The sequence below is a fragment of the Vulpes vulpes genome, chromosome 2, assembly GCF_048418805.1.
Source record: "Vulpes vulpes isolate BD-2025 chromosome 2, VulVul3, whole genome shotgun sequence".
Lineage (NCBI taxonomy): Eukaryota > Metazoa > Chordata > Mammalia > Carnivora > Canidae > Vulpes > Vulpes vulpes.
The window spans coordinates 93,373,736-93,394,201 of NC_132781.1; the positions used below are offsets into that span (position 1 = coordinate 93,373,736).

General features: G+C 45.0%; 1 protein-coding gene and 1 long non-coding RNA gene across 5 annotated transcripts in view; one reads left to right on the forward strand and one right to left on the reverse strand.

The window, feature by feature from the left end:
- Positions 1-20,466, forward strand: part of JCAD (junctional cadherin 5 associated) — a 76,369-nt gene that overhangs the window by 29,841 nt on the left and 26,062 nt on the right. Inside the window, exon 1 of one of the 4 annotated variants that reach the window (XM_026000872.2) lies at positions 8,496-8,626. The exons of 1 other annotated variant lie outside the window; for it this stretch is intronic. The gene's annotated coding sequence lies outside the window, so the exon portion shown is untranslated. Of the gene's footprint in view, positions 1-8,495; positions 8,627-8,963; positions 9,094-20,466 lie in introns of those variants that run through there. 2 more of the 4 variants (XM_072749269.1, XM_072749268.1) reach the window with 2 other exon arrangements.
- Positions 4,017-8,029, reverse strand: LOC112921584 (uncharacterized). The gene is made up of 3 exons (XR_003235265.2): positions 7,894-8,029; positions 6,340-6,494; positions 4,017-5,339 (listed from the first exon to the last, which is right to left on the reverse strand). It is a non-coding gene; the product is annotated as an uncharacterized lncRNA (long non-coding RNA).

A 20,466-nucleotide genomic window follows, 5' to 3' on the forward strand; every position in this document is an offset into this window, starting at 1 on the left:
ATGGGGCTCGAACTCATGACCCTGAGATCAAGGCCTGGGCTGAGATCAAGAATTGGACACTTAGCCAATCAAGCCATCCAGGCGCCCCAACAAGAGTCCTCTTATTGAAGTGTTCTCTTGGAATCCTGTGTTACCTGGGCTTCCTGGGAAAATGAAGGTAGCTCTAAACACCCTGCTTTACATAGTGTCTGAACTGAATTCTTTATTTCAATAGCTTTAAGAAGTTCTAACACTTTGCTTTAACCTGAAAATGCATACCATTCTCTTGCCTGGAAAGAAGGAAGGAAGTAAAGAAATGCCAATCTTGCTTTCCATCTAAAAGGCTAAATGGAACAGTCTTTCTTAAAATTTGTTAATCATCTAGTATCTCTGTAACATTTTTTCCTATAAAAAGCAAATGAATATAGAAATAGTTTCCTCCCTTGGTTCTCAACAAATGAAGGAACTGTGCTCATAAGTTATATTTAGTTGCCCGAAACTGAAGATACTAATAGCTCTCGTTTGCAGAGTGCTAGGATGCACCAGGTGCTCTGCATTTCCCCGCATTCATTCTCACATGAACCCGATGAAGAGGGCAGCAAAAGAACAGCTTGCGTTTATGGAATGCTGACTCTGTGCTGAAGATGTTCACAAAGTATCTCATTTAGTCCTCATAACCAGATTATAGTTTGTTATTTTATAAACTGGGGCTCAGAGAACTGAAGCTTTGTAATTCATACAGGGCAACGTGTAGCTCCAACCCAGATTCTTTGGACTTTGGAGCCTAAAGATTTTTTCCTTCGGGTTATGTCATCTCCTGATGAGCAGAGGAATTGGGAGGCACTTTACTGTCAATATACTCAGCTCCTCAAATGGGGCAACCAGTCACTTTGTGGTTAATGAGACCACAGAACCAGCGAAGAACTAGGAGAACCTGCCAGTAGGAGCAAGCTAAGATTAGGATAGGTCACAGGTGGCTACTCTAAAACTTGGGTGCTTATTAGAATCCCGGAACTTGGTTAAAGGCAGGTTTCTGGGCCCCACCTCTAGGCTCCTGGCCAATGACAGCTAACCACTCATTCTTTTGCCAACAGCCCACAACTCTACCATTCATATGTGAGCAGATTTAAAGGATGACATTTCTAGTCTTAATGGTTGATGTCATGAATGGCAGTTGTCCTCAGATATCTTGCCCTTAGGAAACTCACAATCTGGTGTGATGAGGGAGGCCTTTGTGCCACATAAGGATGCTGCAGGAAGGCAGGCCCTTATTTTGAGATATTTGTAGTGTGGAACACAAAATGGAGCCTGTAACCTAGAAAGTGGGAATGTTAAATAGTCATAACTCAGCAGTGGGAGTTAACTGTGAACTAAAGATGTTTCACGGCACCTGCCTTTATAAGAGAGAGGAAAGTATTTTGTCTTCCCAAAGCAATGCTATATTGGTGTCTGGGGGAAGGGGCGTCCTTCTTACTGTCTTTGTAATGGTGTTTCAACTCTACCTCTAAAAAATCTGTCTTTTAACTTTTAAAGATAATTAATTAATTAATTAATTAATTTAGAGAGGTGAGTGGGGGAGGGGCAGAGGGAGAGGGAGAGAGAATCTCCAGCGGACTCTGTGAAGAGCCCGACACGGGGCACAATCTCAGGATCCCAAGATCACCTGAGCTGAAATCAAGAGTTGGTTGCTTAACTGACTGAGTCACCCAGGCCCCCGTCTTTTAACTTTTAAATATATTCCTTTAAACATAGTTATTAAGACCTTAACATTTGATGTCAGATGGCTGAAAATCAGATTTACCACCCTGCAATCACTTCAACATTATTTCGTCCCCACGTTCTTCAGTCCATCAGCATTTCCCTTCCACACATGCTAGCACCCTGTTCACACTACAGTTCATTTGGAAAGCTGGGAAAAGTTAATAATAACAGTAATGGGACAATATCTTATGAGGTAGCAGCAAAGAATTCATAATTAGGAAATGTTCTTCGACATTTTAAATTAATCCTTCAACCTATAAGGTCCATCATAACCTCATATAGAGGTGGGCCAACTGATAAACAGGTGGCCCCTGATAAAATAAACAGGTGGCCCTTGACCACGAATAAGGCAGTGTTCTCTGGATAGGATATTAGTTTTGTTGATGCATATCATCTGTTCCAAGAATGTAGAATATTATAGCTCCAATATATGCTATATAGAGAAGGAAAAAATAGGGGCGGATTTAATACTCCATCTGTGACTAGTTAGTTATGGTAACCTTCAGGTATTTGGTGGTTTCAGCAAAAGTCTGATGCACATTCCAGGCATCTGGAACTATAGGAAAGACGGTAGAAATGTTTAGACAGAGAAGGAATACACTCACTAGTTTGACAAAAACTAGAAAGTACATGCAGTTCCAGCTGACTTCAGGACTGTACTCTGTACTCTGATGGCAGAAGTGTGCTCCAGGTTCCCACCCAGGGCAGAGGCTCTGGTGATGGCCCTCCTATTCAGCTAGGACTGGGTAGAAATGAACCAAGTCATCGGGGAGGGTGGGTGACAAAAGAAACTTTGCCTCGCAGCTATCCTGGAGTTTACTAAGCAACATTCTAGCCAGATGAGACACTGGGTTCGGACGTTGTTACTTTCTAACCACTGCTGATGAAAAGCTGACTTTGGCTAATGATTTGTTTTCTTTTCTCTGAATTATGTTTCATGCCTATTGGTTGCCTTCCTCCAAACTACTAATTGTTCCCTTTGTCCTCTCGCATTTGCATATTTTATATTGTTTGCTTTTAGAAAACTTAATTTCTGTTCGATTAAACCAAACAGGCAAATAGCATGCAATCTACTTGAGATATATATCAACCAGGTACTTAGAGGCTAATAAACGGAGTTTGAGAACAGTAGACTGTTTTTAAGGCAGAGCATGGAAAAAGCAAAAGTAAACCTCAAAACATTTAAAAACAAGCAAATAACCCAAGGAAACCTCATCATTTGCTAAAAGTGCTGGCCACTTTTCCTTTGGTAACCTTTGATCCTCAGCTGAGTATTTCGACCCCATTTGTATGGTGAGGGTTTATAACTCAGTATTTGTACCGTGTGAGTTTCCATGATCATTTTTTTCACTTCAGAGATATATGCCAACTCAATTCAATAGACAGTTGTTTCATCCAGATGCCAAAGGTATGGTGCTAGGTTGTAGTAAACGGAGAGACTGATTTGTACCAAGTCTTAATGTATAAAGGTGACTGAGTGACAACATGGAAAGGTCAGTGTAAAGTTCCTTGCAGTTCCCCCAGAAACATGGGGCGTGGCCCGCCATGCAGGACCACAGAAAGAGCACCAGTGTCCATCAAAAGATGAAAAAGAGCATGGGGAAAGCATAGACATGGCCTTTTTTTGGGGTCTCTGTGTAAAAGACAAGGCAGGGGGGCACCTGGGTGGCTCAGTGGTTGAGCATCTGCCTTTGGCTCAGGTCGTGATCCTGGGGCCCTGGGATGGAGTCTCCCTTCGGGCTCCCTGCAGGGAGCCTGCTTCTTCCTATGCCTGTGTCTCTGCCTCTCTCCCTGTGTCTCTCATGAATAAATAAATAAAATCTTAAAAAAAAAAAAAAAAAAAGACAAGGCAGGGCTAGGGAAACAGCTGAGTATCGGCTGGTCTGAATAATTCCGGTGGGCTTTGGGGGGTAGAGGCCGTCCCAAGCCAGGGAACATACTGGTTTGATGTGTGGCGGGTAGGAAAGGAAGTGCTTTAAAGGATGGGCTCTGCATCACAGAGGGCTTGGAAACAGCTGTGGCCATTACGTTGGCCATTTACTATAATTGATAGAGGCCAAACACAGAACTGAGGAAAACATGGTTGGGACAGGGTGAGGGGGTAGCTGTGAGCAAGCCCTTCCTCTGGGAACTCAGAATCTAGCAGCTGAACTAAGCACATATGTTATATGCCAATAGAGTGAATGCAAGGTAGACCATGCCAGATGCTAACCTAGCAGCTTAAACAGAATCCTTTAGGAGTTTCACAGAGGCAAATAAGCAAAGTCACAGAAAGCTTTCTTATATGGGAGATTTCCATTGTCTTTGATGCTCAACTAGAATCACTTCTTCAAAATCCTAACACCCTGGTAATATATATGGAAGGACATAAGACAAGGCCCAGCCAAGTGCCTGACACATGAGAAACAGTGAATGAAAGGTAGTTCACACTTGTCCCTCACAACTTGGTGTCATTTCTGTCTTGCTAGCCATTGCCAACTTAATAAAAGGCCAATATGTCACCATGATTCCAAATGGAAGCTTTTTTTTTCTTTCTTTCAATTCATACTGGCAACCAACTTCTTTCATTGTTATTCACATAATTCCCATGTTTTAAATAAGAAGTCACGTGGGCTTAGAGAAAATGCTGGAGTTACTTTTCATTGATTCTTGATTGGCTGGCGTGTGATGGGAAGAGAGGGATGCCCATGTCTGGACCACTCTGGTGCTGGCCACACCACTGTTTTCCTGGAGCCATGTGTGCATCTCCCTTGTACCAGTGGGACCCCAGCCAGCCACTGTCATTCCCCAGAGGACAGGAACGCAGGGTTTTCCTAATGAATCTGGCAAAGAATTGCAGACTACAGGCAGGGAGATGCTTGGGATGTTCTGTAAACCACTGGTAAATAGTAACCCTTCGCAAGGGTGGTGACAGGGCTTGGGAGAGAGGCAGAGAGGCTGTTTCCCATTAACGTGTAGCCTTACAGAGGAAAAAGCTGACAAAGAGATAGCAAATAATTAAAAATTATTTTTCTAAAGTATAAATAAATAAAAATTATTTTTCTCATGTAATAACCATGTGGATTCACTCTTCTTAGAGTGAAGGTATCAGGTTCTAAAAAAATATTTGTTATTCTTCTCTTAATCCCCAGGATTACAATTTTCGGTCTGGGCTGGTACCAATTCTTCTAAATCAACAGTTAACAAACACCTATTGCATTTTATTCCCAAAGGACATTGCTCTGCTGCTCCTCATCATCATAGAGTGATGGTGATGACTACTGTTTTTTGAATGTTTAGCATGTGTCAGTCATTCTGTTAGGCTTTTGACACACTATTTCTATTTCTTGTGCTCTATCCCTGCTTCTCAAACTTTCCCAATGTGTAAGAAGCATCTGGACATTTACTGGACATTTACTTAAAGGACAGATTACTGGGTCTCAATTGTAGAGATTAGAAGTTCCGATTCTGATGTGTCTCGGGGCCAGGTTTTTGGTCAAATCCCCAGTTAATCGAAAATGAGGAGTCCATGGAATGCACTTTGAGAAACAGATTTCTAGTTCATGGTTAAAAATAGTGATGCAGAATAGCCTCGGAATTAATGTACAGCATGTCAGTATCTAAAAAAAAAAAAAAAAAAAGGTTTATTGGCACCTGTGGACATAAAAGCCTTTCCAGTGTTTGTATAATTATTATTGTCTGACTTTTAGAACAAAACAACAAGAAGGACTTCAAGGTTTTATCAAGAACCTTCATCTTTTAAAAAATGAGAACTGGTAGTGTTTTTCAGACTAGGAAAAACATCAAAGAATATCTAAGTCAGCTAAAGGAAACCTTATAGTAGGTCATCACAAAAGAGCCCCAAAGCAAGGAGGGAGGAGGGTTATCTTAGGTCCTTGAAAAGGCAAAGAATTAAAGAAACAAGGGTTTTGTCCTTTTTTTTTTTTTTTTTTCTTTTTTCTGAAGACGCCCTTTCTCTGGTCATCATATATCTGTCCTGATGACTCAATAATCTGAGTTCCTTCCTGAGTCTGTGAAATCCCTTCTCCAGGACTCAAAGAAAGGCGGGATGTTTGGGCACCTGGGGCTGGATCCTGGCACACATTCCCCGGCCAGCGCTGGGTTTCTAACAGCATCATGCTCAGAGTTGGTTTAAATCACATTTGATATCTCTTATCACATAAGTAGCAGAGAAGATATTTTTCCCTGTGTTGAAATCAAGTAGGTAAGAGAAAGAGACTACGGTTGCATTAAGAAGGGTGGGTGGTGATGAGGAGAAGGAGCGTGATTCTTCCTACAGTCAGAATAAAACTTACACAGGTGGTTTTTGCATTACCCAGTCCTGACTTATAAAAAAAAAAAAGATTCCTTTTTTCAGAAAGCATAACAACCAACATATTCGTATGTGCTTATATAAAAAACATAAGACTACACGCAGATGTAGAGCTGGTTTCTCTCATGCCATGTCCACCATCTCGAGGCTGTGGCAAACTGGCCCAAGGGACTGACCTTACCAACTTTTATCCTCATTTGGGGAAGCACCTCCCTCCCCTTTGTCTCTGTCTGACATTGTAATTCAGATAACCACCCACTCAGACTCCTGGATCTTTTTAACCTTACCTCCTTCTTCTTCGTTATTCTATTTTCAAATCTTCGGGAAAAATCTCTCCCAACTTTCTCCTTGCTCCCCAGCTCCTCCACCATTTTCTATCCTTTTTTTTTTTTTTTTTTTTTTTTTTATTCTGCTTGTTCACTTCAAATGGCCTTAGTCATGGCTGGAAAGCAATAGAGCAGGGTTAGTAATGTATCAGTGCAGGAGAAAGAGGGAAGGCAAACATTTTGAAATGAGGCTGCCATGATAAAGAGCCAGGGCTCAGAAACCACAAAAATCTCTGAAATTGCAAAGTCATCTTCACAATCTGTAGCCGCTCAATCTTATTAGCTTCTTCTAATTAAATCTGCCTTTACCAACCTTTCTGCTGAAACATAATTTATTAAACTTTATTTAGGTGGGTTTCGCTTAGTTCCTAGCATTGCTTCAATGTTTTGGGGTTGTTGGTTTGTTTTTTGTTTTTTTTTCCTACTGCAACATACAGCATTTCAGTTATATTATAAAACTTCTGTGGGGTTGACCCAGAAACCCAACAATATAACATTGTTCTAATCGGTTTGCTGGCTGATAAATGATCTTGCAGGAACATTTGGCTTCATATGTATCTGCATGGTGCTGGGCACCTATAGGTGTTCCACGAAAAGAAAAAGTTACTTCAGTGAGTTGACAAATTGCGGGCAAATGGGAATGGTATATGCCATTGAAGCACTCTGTCCCTGAAAGATGCGTTTATGGCAAGAAGTAATGGCACCATTGCACAGGACTACGACTTTTTTCAAAAGCCTCTGTGATTTATTTTCTGTTTTTCTCATCTTACTCCTTCAGTCGGGAAGTGATACCCTCTGCCTCTGCCTAGAATACAACCCACCTGTCGTCCAAGGTGCCCCCCACAAAGCCTTTCCTGGTGGCTCCAGCCCACAGAACACCATTAGTACAGGTACCAGTGGTAGGAATTACCAGCTTCTGCCCTTTTGCTATGTGCCAGTACTATGGCTGAGCGGATGGGGCAGCGGTCTCAATCACTGAGGCCAGAGAAACATGGAGTGGCCTGGAGTCACTGTTCATTCTAGTCTGAACTCTCCCACTGACCTCCTCCTACTCTTTTTTGCCTTTAGGCAAATCCTAGTTCCAGCCTTAGTTTCCCCATCTATCTCAGGAGAGGCTAGACCGACTGACCTCTAAAGTCTCCTCCAGCCTATAGCTAAGACTCTTAGAGGTCTTTTTTTAAACAAGGAAATCCCAAGCACTAAGCTGTTGCCACCGGCACAGTTTTCTGCTCCTCACGCCTTCCATGATTGTGTTTTTGTGAAAGTGTGTGTGTCTGTGTTTTATGTGTGTCTGTGTATATGTGAGTATGACTGTGAGTTTGTGCGTGACTGTCTACGAGAGTGTGTGCACCTGTGCGTGACTGCAGATGGTGTGTTTGTGTGCGTCTGTGTGTAGCCGTTCGTGAGTGCGTGTGCATCTGTGTGTGAATGTTCTGGGTGTGTGTGTACATCGGCGCAGGGGCGAAGCCGCCCACACCCAAGTGACAGGAAAAGAGACAAGGGTGTCCGGCTCACCTGTGCTTTGAGGCGACCCACCCAGGCCGGGCCCGCAGGAAGCCGATGAGCTAGGCTCCCCACGCGGTACCGCCCTCGGCGGAGGGAGCCGGAGCCCGGAGGCCGCCTGGCGGGCGGGGCGCGGAGATCCGGGCGGGGCGAGGCGGCGGAGGGCGGGCAGATGGGCGGGGCGAGGACGGGCGGGGGCGGGGCGAGGGCGAGCGGGGGCGGGGCGAGGCAGCGGAGGGCGAGCCGATGGGCGGGGCGAGGGCGGGCGGGGGCGGGGCGAGGGCGGGCGGGGGCGGGGCGAGGCGGCGGAGGGCGAGCTTATGGGCGGGGCGAGGGCGAGCAGGGGCGGGGCGAGGCAGCGGAGGGCGAGCCGGCGGGGGGCGGGGCGGGCGGCGGAGAGCGAGCCGATGGGCGGGGGGAGGGCGAGAGGGGGCGGGGCGAGGCGGCGGAGGGCGGGCAGATGGGCGGGGCGAGGGCGGGCGGGGTCGGGGCGAGGGCGAGCCGATGGGCGGGGCGAGGGCGAGCGGGGGCGGGGCGACGCAGCGGAGAGCGAGCCGATGGGCGGAGCGAGGGCGAGCCGATGGGCGGGGCGAGGGGCGGGGCGAGGGGCGGGGCGGGCGGCGGCGGCTCCGGGCATGCTCGGCCGTGGCGGCAGCCAGCGGGGCGGGTCACACTGGTCCCCGGCCGGCCGGATCGGCGGCGGCGGCGGCGGCGGCGCGGGGCAGCATGAGGGAGCCGCTGCTCGGTAAGTGCCGGCGTGTCTCGCGCCTCCTGACCCCCGCCGTCCCCTTGGCCTGCTTCCACGGCGCTCCGCGGGCCTCGCCCCCAGTGTCCTGCGGTCGCCCCCAACTTCTCCAGCCCGGACGTTGCTCCCGGACGAGGGGCGTCGGCGCCCCAGCCGTGGGCGTCCCGCACGGTGCCCATCCCGGCCTCGGGGTGCGGAGCCCGGTCTGCGGGGAGGGGGCGTCCCCGCCGCTCAGGTGCCGCCCGGGTGCGGGTCTCCACGGCGGCGGGCGCTGGCGCTCGCGTGGCCCCTTGCCGGGGCGCGGGGGGCGGGGGCGGGGTGGGGGTGGGGCCGGGCCGCCGGGGGTCGCCGTCTCCGCGCCGGGCGCCCTCCTCGCCAGCCGCTCCCGCCAACGCCCCTCCCGCGGTGCGCCCCGACTGCGCGGACGTCGGCACAGGCGCTGACAGCCGCTGCCCGGAGCCCCCGAGGTCCGGGTCCCACGGTGCCCCCCGCGGACGCTGGGAGCCCGCCGCCCGCGCTCCCTGCTCGGGTCTCGCCGGGCCCTGCGCGCCGCGCTCGGCGGGTCAGGACCGGGGATTAGGGCGCTCACCGCCGCGGCTTCCCGGCCACTGCCGGGGGCGGCCCGGCCTCTCGGCTGCTGGGGGTTAGGCGGAAAAGAGAGAGAGAGAGAGAGAGAGAGAGAGAGAGAGAGAGAGAGAGAAGGGTGGGAGAAAGGAAAGAGCCGCGCCCGAGAGCGCTGTGAATCTCGCTGATCGGCCCGTTTCTGGGCTCCGGAGCCTGCCGGCCGCTCGCGTCTCCGCTCTCCGACCCCCGGGGCACCCTCCCCTGCCAGGGTTTGCTGCGCGCCGTGACCAGGGGGCTCCGCACCTACAGCTGCGAGCTCCGTTCCTGCCCCTTGTCGCTGGAGGTAGCGCCCAGCGCCCCGGATTCTTCTGGGGGGGCTGAAAAAGAAGCTGTGATTTCACTACTGGAAGAAAAAAACACAAAACGGAAACTCTGCGCCAGCGCAGCCTGGTCAGACCCTATTCCTTGCTCATCGACGCTCTCGAGGAGCAGAGGACTTGGGGGAATTAGCTTTGGCAGATCACCCCTCCCCCTCCCAACACACCCTCCCACCCTCGCTCCCATCCCCTGCATCTCCTCCCTCTACTCCCGTGCTGGCCTGTCCGCTTGTGCCTCCCCTGATCCAGTGGCTTGTCTTGGGAGAGGGATGAAGTAGCGTGAACCACACAATTGCGAGGTTTTCCCTACATCTTCATGTCTTCTCTTCTCTGGCTTTTTGCAAGGAAATTTGATTTGAGATGAGGATTTGGAAGATGGGATAGGGTGGGGTGGGGTGGGGGGCGGACGGGGAGGATTCCTGGGAGTCTAGGGACATGGGATTTAGGCAGCCAGAAATACTTAGATAAAAAACGGCAGACTCAGTATTCAGACCTAAGTGGTCACAGGCTAAAGTTCAAGAAAACAGTGCCTTGTATCAGGCAGGTTTAGAATTTAAGATGACTGGATTAAGACCATACACCAAGGCAAGCGTGTATAGTTGTTTTAGAAATCACATGCAGATTCTTATTTCGGGGGACTTGTGATAGTTTGCATGTGAAATTGGGAATTTGGCAAATTCATTTGGTTTCTCATAATGCTGTACGGGTTTGAACTTTATATTTACCTTGATATTAGGTGTCTCAGTCTTGGCCACCAGCTGCACAGCAGTCCCGAAGGTCCCTAACTGTTACTCTGGGCAGATAGCATGTAGCAAACAGTTTGACTCCCCCAAGAGTGGGTGAGCAAATATTTGTTGAACGAGGCCTTAATCTGCTGGGCCTTCTCCTGGCAAACTTCACCCTGTGCTGCAGAGAATGGAAGGTCAGGCCTTTGGCAAGCCCAAGAGATTTCAGGGGATTGGATGGGTGGAGAAAGCCTGTGCCAGAAAAGAAAAACAAAATTATATATATATGTCTTTCTACCTCCTTGGAATATAACGTAAAGTGCAGGAGCGCTCACATGCTCTGGAGGGCTTCACAATCAGAGTTATCTAATGACCATCTGAATAGTCACAGACTCCAGATGCATAGGGCTTATCGTTCAATAGCTATAAAATGTAACTAGAGATTGGAGGTACACAAGGAGAATAAATAAAGGACCAGTTTTTCAGTTAAAAAAAAAAAAACACAAATCTGAAAAGATCCTTGGAGTATAATTTTTTTTAAGTGCAGTTTAAAAATAAACTAGAAATGCTATCAGTAAAGAAAGCCCAGAAGTCTGTGGTTCCGCCAAGTTCTCATTGTCCTTGCTGGAGAGTCCTCTAGTTTGGGAGGACAGTAAACACCAACCCTGCTCTAGGAGTCCAGAGTTTCTCTTTTAATGAGCTTGGCGAGACTTCACACTAATTAATCTAGGGAGAGTTTAGAACACAGAGCGTTGGATTTGAAACAATTGTTCTGTTGTGGTTTTTATTTTGATAAGCAAAGACTATGTCTCTGAAATCCTATTTCAGGCCTATTGCTGAACCCATTACTGCAGTTTATTTGGTTTTTTAACAGATGTTGTTTTTTACCTTTTGGATGGCAAGGGTTATCTCACTCATTAAAATGTGGCTATTGTGCTTTGTTTCAAGAGTCTATTGAGTTAAGGAATGCTGAGGGACACTCACTTGCTAAGGCCAGCAGCCCAGGGGAGGTGAGGTCAGTTTCCAATACTCTGATATAGCCTTTAAATGCTAAAAGTCATCGAAAAACTATAGGAACCGCTCTGATACTAGAATCTCAATCATTTTGATTTAAATTGATGGTATCTTGTTTAAAATTTGGATTATTACCTTTACTTTCTTTAAATATATTTTACAAAAACTTTCCATAGATCATATAGTTGGGAACAGCCAGGTCAAACGGGTAAAGATTAATTATTAGACCACAAAATACCCTTGTAATTTGCTGCTTATTGGTGATCTCTCTAAAGTTTACCTATAAGCTTGTTTCTTCCATATGTAAATGGAATAATTTATTATGAAGAGACACCGGGATCTCTGGGTGGCTCAGTGGTTTAGCGCCTGCCTTCAGCCCAAGGCCTGATCCTGGAGTACCAGGATCAAGTCCCACGTTGGGCTCCCTGTGTGGAGCCTGCTTCTCCCTCTGCCTGTGTCTCTGCCTCTCTCTTTCTCTCTCTCTCTCATGAATAAATGAATAAAATCTTAAAAAAAAAAAAAAAAGAGACACACCAAGATATATTTCAAAGAATAAAAAAAGGCAGGGGGTGGGGAGACAGAAAGCAACTATATGTATACAAGGAATAGTAGGAAAAATGGAAACCCAACTATTGGTGGTGGTTATCTCTTGGCACAATGGGGTTATTGGGAACTTTAATTTTTTACTTAAATACTGAATTTCTCAATGTTTACTTCTAGAATAACTTTTACATGACTTTTGCAATTAGAAAATAATGTACAAGTTATGCGAAATAATTTAAACCTTAATATTATTATAAGACCTTGACTCTTTTATTCTAACGTTATTTTATTTTATTATTTTTTTTTCTTTAAAATGTCTGTGAACTGGATTTAATTTTCCACACAGACAAGGTTCACAGGATTCTTTTTTTTTTTAAGATTTTATTTTATTTTTATTTATGACAGTCACAGAGAGAGAGAGAGAGGCAGAGACACAGGCAGAGGGAGAAGCAGGCTCCATGCACCGGGAGCCCGATGTGGGATTCGATCCCCGGTCTCCAGGATCGCACCCTGGGCCAAAGGCAGGCGCCAAACCGCTGCGCCACCCAGGGATCCCTATTCTAACGTTATTTTAAAAGAAAATTAGTGTGTTCTAAGTTTAATAGACTGTAGCAGGAATCTTTGCGTGTGAAGTTTAATTTACATGATGGTAGTGGGATTACAGTCTAATCTAAGTTTGACAGTTATTTTTGCAAATAGCCAAAAATTCCAGAAGATTTAAAAAATCTTAACCAATTTCACTTTTTCTTAATGACTGCTAATCCTTCAGAAATGTTAATGAGGTACTTAGGGTCTCATAAAAAGGAGAGGTCACCAAAGCACTAATTGTGTTGCAGAATTTAGAGGTGAAAGAGAAGACAGGAGTTGTGTGTGTGTGTTCACACATGTACAGGGGGAAAAGACAGATAATATTTATGAAAAAATAAAGTGCATAACATTTGGTACTTTTCTTCTCTCTCTCTGTGTTTTGGAATCGATGCCTTAACACTGACCAACCCAGCAAGATTAGCATTCCAGGATCCTTTTGATCTTAGACCCAAACTTTCCACCCCCCCCCCCAACTTTTTTTTTTGGCGTGTCACCTTAAAGAAACTTAGTGATGTTTGCTCTACTAAAATGATTACTTCACAGATTAAATACGCTTTCTATGTTTAGGAGATTTAACAACTTGAGGGCTCCGGTAAGGTAAGAGCTGGCCATCACACTGTTGTAGCTAACAGCAGTGTGTGAGCACTTCCTGTCCCAATACATAAGCTGGGACTATGGAGTTCTTTATTTAATTATTAAGACTGAAAAGAGAAATGGCAGTCCTGTTGCTCATAATAAAATACATAGTTCTATCATTAAAAAAAAAAAACTACAGAAAGCATTAAATGTCCATATAACAGCAACGTGCCCCATTCTGCTTTGTTTTAGGTCTTAGCTATTTACCTCTTGTTTAAAGAAAGTACTTTGTTATATATTAATCATAACATTAGACCAAAAATTGTCAGTTGAAGAAATATTTACAGTTAACTGCCAACAATTTGAGGGATTAATTACATCTTAAGTATGGAATGTCAGTGACTAACTGAAAAGTTTTAGGTTTTCTAGAAGAGTAGCAGTGTCTAATCAAGCCCTGTAGAATGCTGTTTATAATCTTGTATTAGATTTTAATCAGCAGAACATGTAATTTTCGGCTTACTGGAAACAGGTTAAGAATCTCTGTAGCAGACAAGACATGTGTACCATATACTAGACCTTTAGAACCTTATAGAATTCACTGTTCATTTATTCTTTTCTTCAGTGTTTCTTTTATTTTCATTAAGTGTTCCAAGTTTTCAAAGATATATATTCCTAATCCTAATTAAGAAACTGTTCTTAATTTTGTTTTCTTTTTTAAAAAATATTTTTATTTTTATTTTCTTAAAATATTTATTTTTAAAGTAAACTCTATCCTAATGTGGGGCTTGAACTCCCAACCCCGAGATCAAGAGTTGCCTTTCTACTGACTGAACCAGACAGGCACCCCTAATTTTTTTCTTTAAAGATTTTATTTATTCACGAGAGGCACGGAGACAGAGAGGGGCAGAGACACAGGCAGAGGGAGAAGCAGGCTCCATGCAGGGAGCCCAACGCGGGACTTGATCCCCTGTCTCCAGGATCACGCCCTGGGCAGAAGGCAGGCACTAAGCCACTGAGCCATCCAGAGATCCCCCCTAATTTTTTTTCTGATGATGAGATTGTATCAAGTTAAAGTACATGAAAGTACCTATATTGACCATTTTTTTCCTGCAACATGGCAACTTCATATGCTTGTATCAAATATATTTCATCACGGGACATCATAAAATGCAGTAAAGTATAAATAAGGACATTAAGAAAAAAAAAAAGAAACCAGAATCCAATACCACTGTTGATAATTTAGTATGTTTCCCTTTGGTGTTTTTTCTCCTGTGTGTGTGTGCGCGTGCACATGCATGAAATTACTACTGTATTGAATCCTGTCTTTATTATTTAACGTGGTACCATGAGCATTTCCCTGTGCCACAGCATATTTGAAAACATAATTTTATACATGTGTATGCATATTCTAGTCTCCCATGTGGATGCATCTGGATTTTTTTTAACCGTATCTTAAATGGACATTTATTTGGTCCAATTTTTTACTTATCATAATTAAGACTTGAGTAAATATCTTTATAGATGACTTTGTGGGTATCTCTGATTATTTCATTAGGATGATCCCAAGAAATGAGGTTATTAGCCCATAGAGTGTCAGATATTCGAAGATTTTATAACATATTGATCACTTTTAAGAAAGGAAATACCCATTTACACACAGACCCCAACCCCACAGTCATATACCCACAAATAGGAGAACGCTTACAACTCATCATACCCTCACCAACAACCAATACTGCCTTTTTTTGTTGTTTTTTGTTTGTTTTTCAAATACTGCCTTCTGAAAGCTTCAATAATTTGATCAGTGAATAATAGGATTTTGGTTTAATTTACATATCTTTAATTACTGGTGAGAGTAAACATTTTACATTTTTAAATGAGTATTTGTGTTATTTTTATATTAAAAATAAAATTTTTAGTTTAAAAGGAAGAAAAGTTTTGGTTGATCTAATGAGGTTTTTAATAGTTTTATTTCACTGTCTTGGGAAGCCTTGTACCTGTAAATATGAGAATAAAAACAATTTTTATTTTTATAACTGTAAAGGAGGAGGAAGGGTACCTGTTATAAAGTAACATTCATTTGCCAATCTGAACCTTTGGTGATGAGAATGCCCATGATGGACACACCACAACCTAGAATCGAGCATCTGCAAGGGTGCAGTTGACAGGGCTTGTGTCTTTATGTTCTCCAGCACAGAGACCGGTGCCTGGCATAGTCAGTGTAAAACAAGTGTCCCAAGCAACATAAGTTGGAAGAAATGTTCAATACCTGTGCTCTGGGAGCTCTGGATGGAGAGTTGCTAGGTGGTACTGAACTCCATGGCCTCAGCCCCAACCCTCGCCACCTCCTCTTCACAGTGTGTGGCCATTTAGCTCTGCTTTCTTGGTTGGCCTCTCTGGGTGCTAATGGGGCCAAGGTCAGAGGTTCTGTCTTCACATGACCTATTTAGCTTTGTTCTGTGTCATGGCCACAAGCTGTATCCTTTTTACTGTGGCCAGCTGACTTAGAAATGCTTGCTGTTCATCACAAGGGTGAGCAAGCTAGAGAGAGGGACAGATTTCTAGAGCCAGAAGGACCCTATAGAACCTCTAGTTGAACCTTCTTATTTTACTTCTTCTGGAGAAAACTGAAGCCCAAGGAGTTTTCCTTCTTTGGTGCAGTGTCCCAGGTTCAGTTCAACATAACCCAACAATATGTATTGAGCAACGTGGAGAAACAGAAACTCATCCCTACAGTGAAGGGGTGGACAACCCTATGCTTAAATAATCATGGCTAATCTTTAAAGAACTTAGAAATCCACCACAAAATAAGATTACTTTAAGTAGTCTCAGGTTTCTTGGATGGGAAAAATAATCTGATGGAAATCTGTCTGACACTGATTTGGGGAAAATAAAATTTTGTGGAACTAGGTTGGTTCAATTAAAATGGGATGACCTGTTATCCTCAATCAATAGTTGTTTCTGATTTCTGTCTTTCTCCTAAATGAATTGGCCATTCTCTTAGTCACCAAAGACTAAAATCCACGGTATGTTGAAAATTACTTTCTCAAAAATTGCTCTTATTATTCCTTTCTCCCCACCCCCTCTGTTACTACCCCTGCACATTACAATAGAAGAGATTTATAACTGTTTGTCCCCTGGTCTGTCCTTGTTCTAACCACTCTCATCCTCTATTTTCCAGCCGGATTGATTGTCAGGCAGTGTTTCCCCTGCTTGCCCAAACACTTTTGTGGTTTCCCGTTGCCTACTCAGATGAAGTCCAAATTCTATCAGTGTTGTAGATAAGAGTGACTATTGTTGATAATTTCTGTTTTAGAATTTAGGGTGGTTTTTTTTTTCCCTAAAAGCTACTCACTCCTTTCCCATTTATCATGGATGTAATTTGCTTCTCAGATTCACACAACAGGTTTTGCAATAGCTCTGTAGGAGTCTGAAACCAAACATGATCTGAGGTCTGCTGAAGGTCACCAAGCAATGACACGGTCTATTTGTACATGAGTCCTATTACTGAGCATTTAAAATTAATACTAGCACTGCCATGAAAACATCACAGTCAAGTGAGGCATCAGGTCTTGTGTGTGTATGTATGTATGTGTGCACGCATGGTGTGTGTGTGTGTGTGCCTTGTGTGCATAAGGAAAGAATTCTGTAGAAGAGCCATCCGAATCCAAGAGAACAAAGGAGATTTTTTTTCCCTTTTAAATGTAGGATATCCTTTTAAATATTCCTTTTTCATTTTGATGCCACTATGCGTTCCATCTTTTCTTGTTTATTCTTATGCATTATTTGGTAAATTAGTAAACTTCTATTGTTATTAAGGAAGAAAATTTAGGGTGAGCCTAAAAGAGTAGCAAGTGGCAAGGGTTTTGAAGCTACATAGACCTTGGTTTGAACCTCAGATCTGTACTTACAGGCCCAAGATCTCAGCCTCAATTTTCTTGTCTGTAAAATGGAAACATTCGTGGCTACCTTAGAAGTTTCCTGGGAGCATAAGATGAAATAAAGTGTGCTTTCTCTTTTTACCTGTTTGTTCTTTGTTAAATGTTTCTTCTGTGTGAATGTGTGTTTAGATATTCATAGAATTAGAAGGAGATTCAAAGTGGGTTCATTTGTGTCTTGTGTTCTGGTCCAGCCCATGCTAGAAGTCCCCTCCTTACCTGAGATTGTGTCTAGACACCTCTACAGTTGTGACCACTCTTCCTAGATGTTCACTATGGGTTTTTGATACAAGGCAACAAATAAAAGTAGGGAAGGAAAAAATTTCTTCAATGAACTATCTGGAAAATCATATAGCATAGACCTACCTTGATGGGGAGGATTTGTTTAGCTTTGAAGCAATCTTCCAGAAGCTTCCTTGACCCCTTGAGACTAGGTTAGGGACCCTTCTGCCTATTTTCTTGCTGTCTATACGACAAGATAGTAAGACTCTCAAGGGAGAAGAATGGATCTCATTCTTTATTATAGTTTCAGTGCCTGGTGAATTAGGCACTCAGGAATTGTGTCTTAATGTTCTGGATATAAAATAATCCTGTTCTAAGTGACTTGGATGGAGGTTGAGGTATCGATTCACAAAAGACAATATATGTGGGTGATATAAAGCAGGTATGACCTTGGAAATCAAAAGTTACATCCTACATGATACAAGAGGAATTAGGAAATGGTCTGAATTTCATGATGAAAATTAATAGCCAAGTGGAGTCTTTCCTTAAGGCAAGTAATTCTTCAGAGACAAACTAGAGTCATTGTAGCATGATAAATCATCTCATGTTTGCGTGGTGATTTCCACTTATACATATTCTTTTTTGATCTGCAAAACAGTCTGGTGGGATGGGAAGATAGTAACATTGCTGTTTTGCAGATCAGAAAACAGGTTTGGTGCAGTTAGTAACTTACTACAGGGGTCATAGCTGGGGTTGGGTGTCAGCACTAATGCTGGGATTAAAAGGATTGCACCTGCTACTGTGCTATTTTAACTGCACACATACCTTTTCCAGTGTTAACTCTGATGTTAAAATAACTTACGTTTATGTCAAGTTTTGCTCTATGTTTGTCTTTATAGCAACGCTTTGAATTGGTGAGTGGGTGATCAAATTAAATGCTGTTGATTTAGGATGCTGGTATCTCTGGATCAGAAAGCAACTTTAAAAGGGACATCTTTTTGTGCAGCAGTTCATTGGATGCCTGTCTCCTCAGCATGTCAGCGTCTTCTCCTGGTGGCAGCTCTGACTGATGTGTTCATGGTGGGCCTCTTGCTGCCTCTTGAGGCAGCCCATTAAGCCTTAAGTAGATAAGGACGCTAAAGAAACTAAGCTGAATCTGATAGGGATCAGAAAAATGATGTAACTGTTCAGAGATTGGTTTCAGGGGAGTGGTGATGTTTAGCACAGGTGTGGGAAAGGGGTGAATTCTGGGCTCTGAGTTGGGATCAGAGCATGTCGAGTGTCAGCCACAGGGAGATTGGATGGTGGCTGGGAACACTCGTTGGGGCTGTGAGGCCTGTGTGTCATCCTCTCTCCTCTTGGCTCACCTGCATCGCTCCAGGTCCTGTGTGTGGAAGCTGGTGTACTTTGTACTCCTGCCCCCCATAGGTTCCTGACCTCTGTGAAGATAGAACAAGTTAGATGTATCCAATAATCAATACAGCTTTGACTTCAGACCTGTAAGGTCAAGTTATGGCTCTTATAGTTTGAGTCTTTTTTTGAAAGACAACTTGGCCTGGGTTGTCATTGCCACTTGAGGGTTTGCTAAATATAATTATCATGCAGACGTGACCATAGTAGACCAACTAGGACAACTCCTCTCCCAGTAGGAAAATGACCCACATTGCGTACTTTACGAGGGCCTTTTCTTCTTCCACCCTCTGTGTGTCGCATGGCCACTTGGAGTATAGTACACTTTGCTTTTAAAGAGCCTGACATAGTAAGAGAGAGAAACTGAGTGTTAATACAACCTAAATTCCAGGGTTAGCTGTGGTGCCAACTGGCTGTGTGACATTGAGCCAGTCCCGGTGGGGACCCTCCCTGGTCTGGGCTACTAGGATTTTGTGGCCATGTCACCTCTTTACTTCTGAGGTAACTGTACCCCAGATTTATGCTATATACCAATTCCCTCTCATACACAAACACCCATGCAGTTTATCTAGTGAGCTCCTAATCAGTCTTCAAAAACCCAGATCACATGTCCCTTTCTCTTATTTCTGCCTTCATTCAATAGTTATTTACTGAGAGCGTGCTCTGTGCTAAATGCTGGGGGTACAGCACTGAACAAAATGAGGACGCTGGCTTCATGGCCTTGCCCCCGTGTTCCCATAGCCCTGTGTTTGTAATGGGATCACTTTCCCCCACAGACTGTAGTCCAGTGACTTGCTCAATTGAATCAAAGAACCAGTGATTGCCTCTCTGGCCCTTCCATTCCTAGGAGAACGACCCAAGTGGTACACAAGGGGCACACTAGTGGTACAGCCCCCAGCGAGACAGGTAGCGGGAGTGTCAGGAATGATAGAATCGCCATGGAGACGTTCCCACCAGTACAGTAACCCCAGGGCTTGTCAACCTTCCATAAAATGTAGGCACATGATGGGAACTTCTCAATTTCCCAAGTTTGATGCTCTCTGTACTGACAACCGGGACTCTTTTGCCTCCCGTCGTCTAGCATGTGATGAAGAGCGAGGACTTACAGTCAGCAGAACTGCACGGCAGGCCCAGTTAGATCCCAGGACAGGAAGCACATGTGTCTCCCTTTCACCTGCACACAGACTGCCAGGCATTTCCTGGCCATTGTTGGCGGGGCTGCCACAGGCTGTTTCCGCGCAGCAGCCAAGTGGGCCCGGCCTCCGTGTGCTCCCTCCAGGCCCCAGGCCGCGGCCCATCCCCACGAACCACCCGCAGATACAGGAAAGAAGATTCTCTTGTGTAAAAATAACTGTGGCAGCCCCATCTGTTTTTACACGCGGGCTCTCCAGTGGGTTCCTTTTGTTCTTTGCCAGGGCTGTGGCCTCGGACCATGTACCCCAGGGGAGTGGCCGCTGTTGAGCCTGTGGACCCTGGTGGGATCTGGGATTGGGGGTGTGGCCACCTTCAGCCCACAGAGGGAAGAGCTGCCCCAAGGGTTCTGGGGGAGAAATGTGATTCTTAGAGATTTCCCAGGGGGAGAGCATGCGGGGTGCCGCAGGGTGCGGGCGGGGTGTGCAGGGCCAGCGAGCCCCAAGACTTCAGCTCTGCCTTCCGAGGCTCCCCTGGCCTCCGGGTGTAGTGGCCACGCAGAGGGTTACCCCTAAGCCCATCACCAGCAGCGCCCGCTCGCCCTCGCCCTCGCCCTCTGAGAGCAGGGGTAGGGCAACGAGGTGGAAGCGGGAAGTGTAACAAGGTAAAGCCCGTGGCTGGTTGTTGCTCTTTTTAGAAACTCCCAGTAATTGCAGCTTCCGAGTCTGTATTTATTTTGTCCTCCTGCTTCT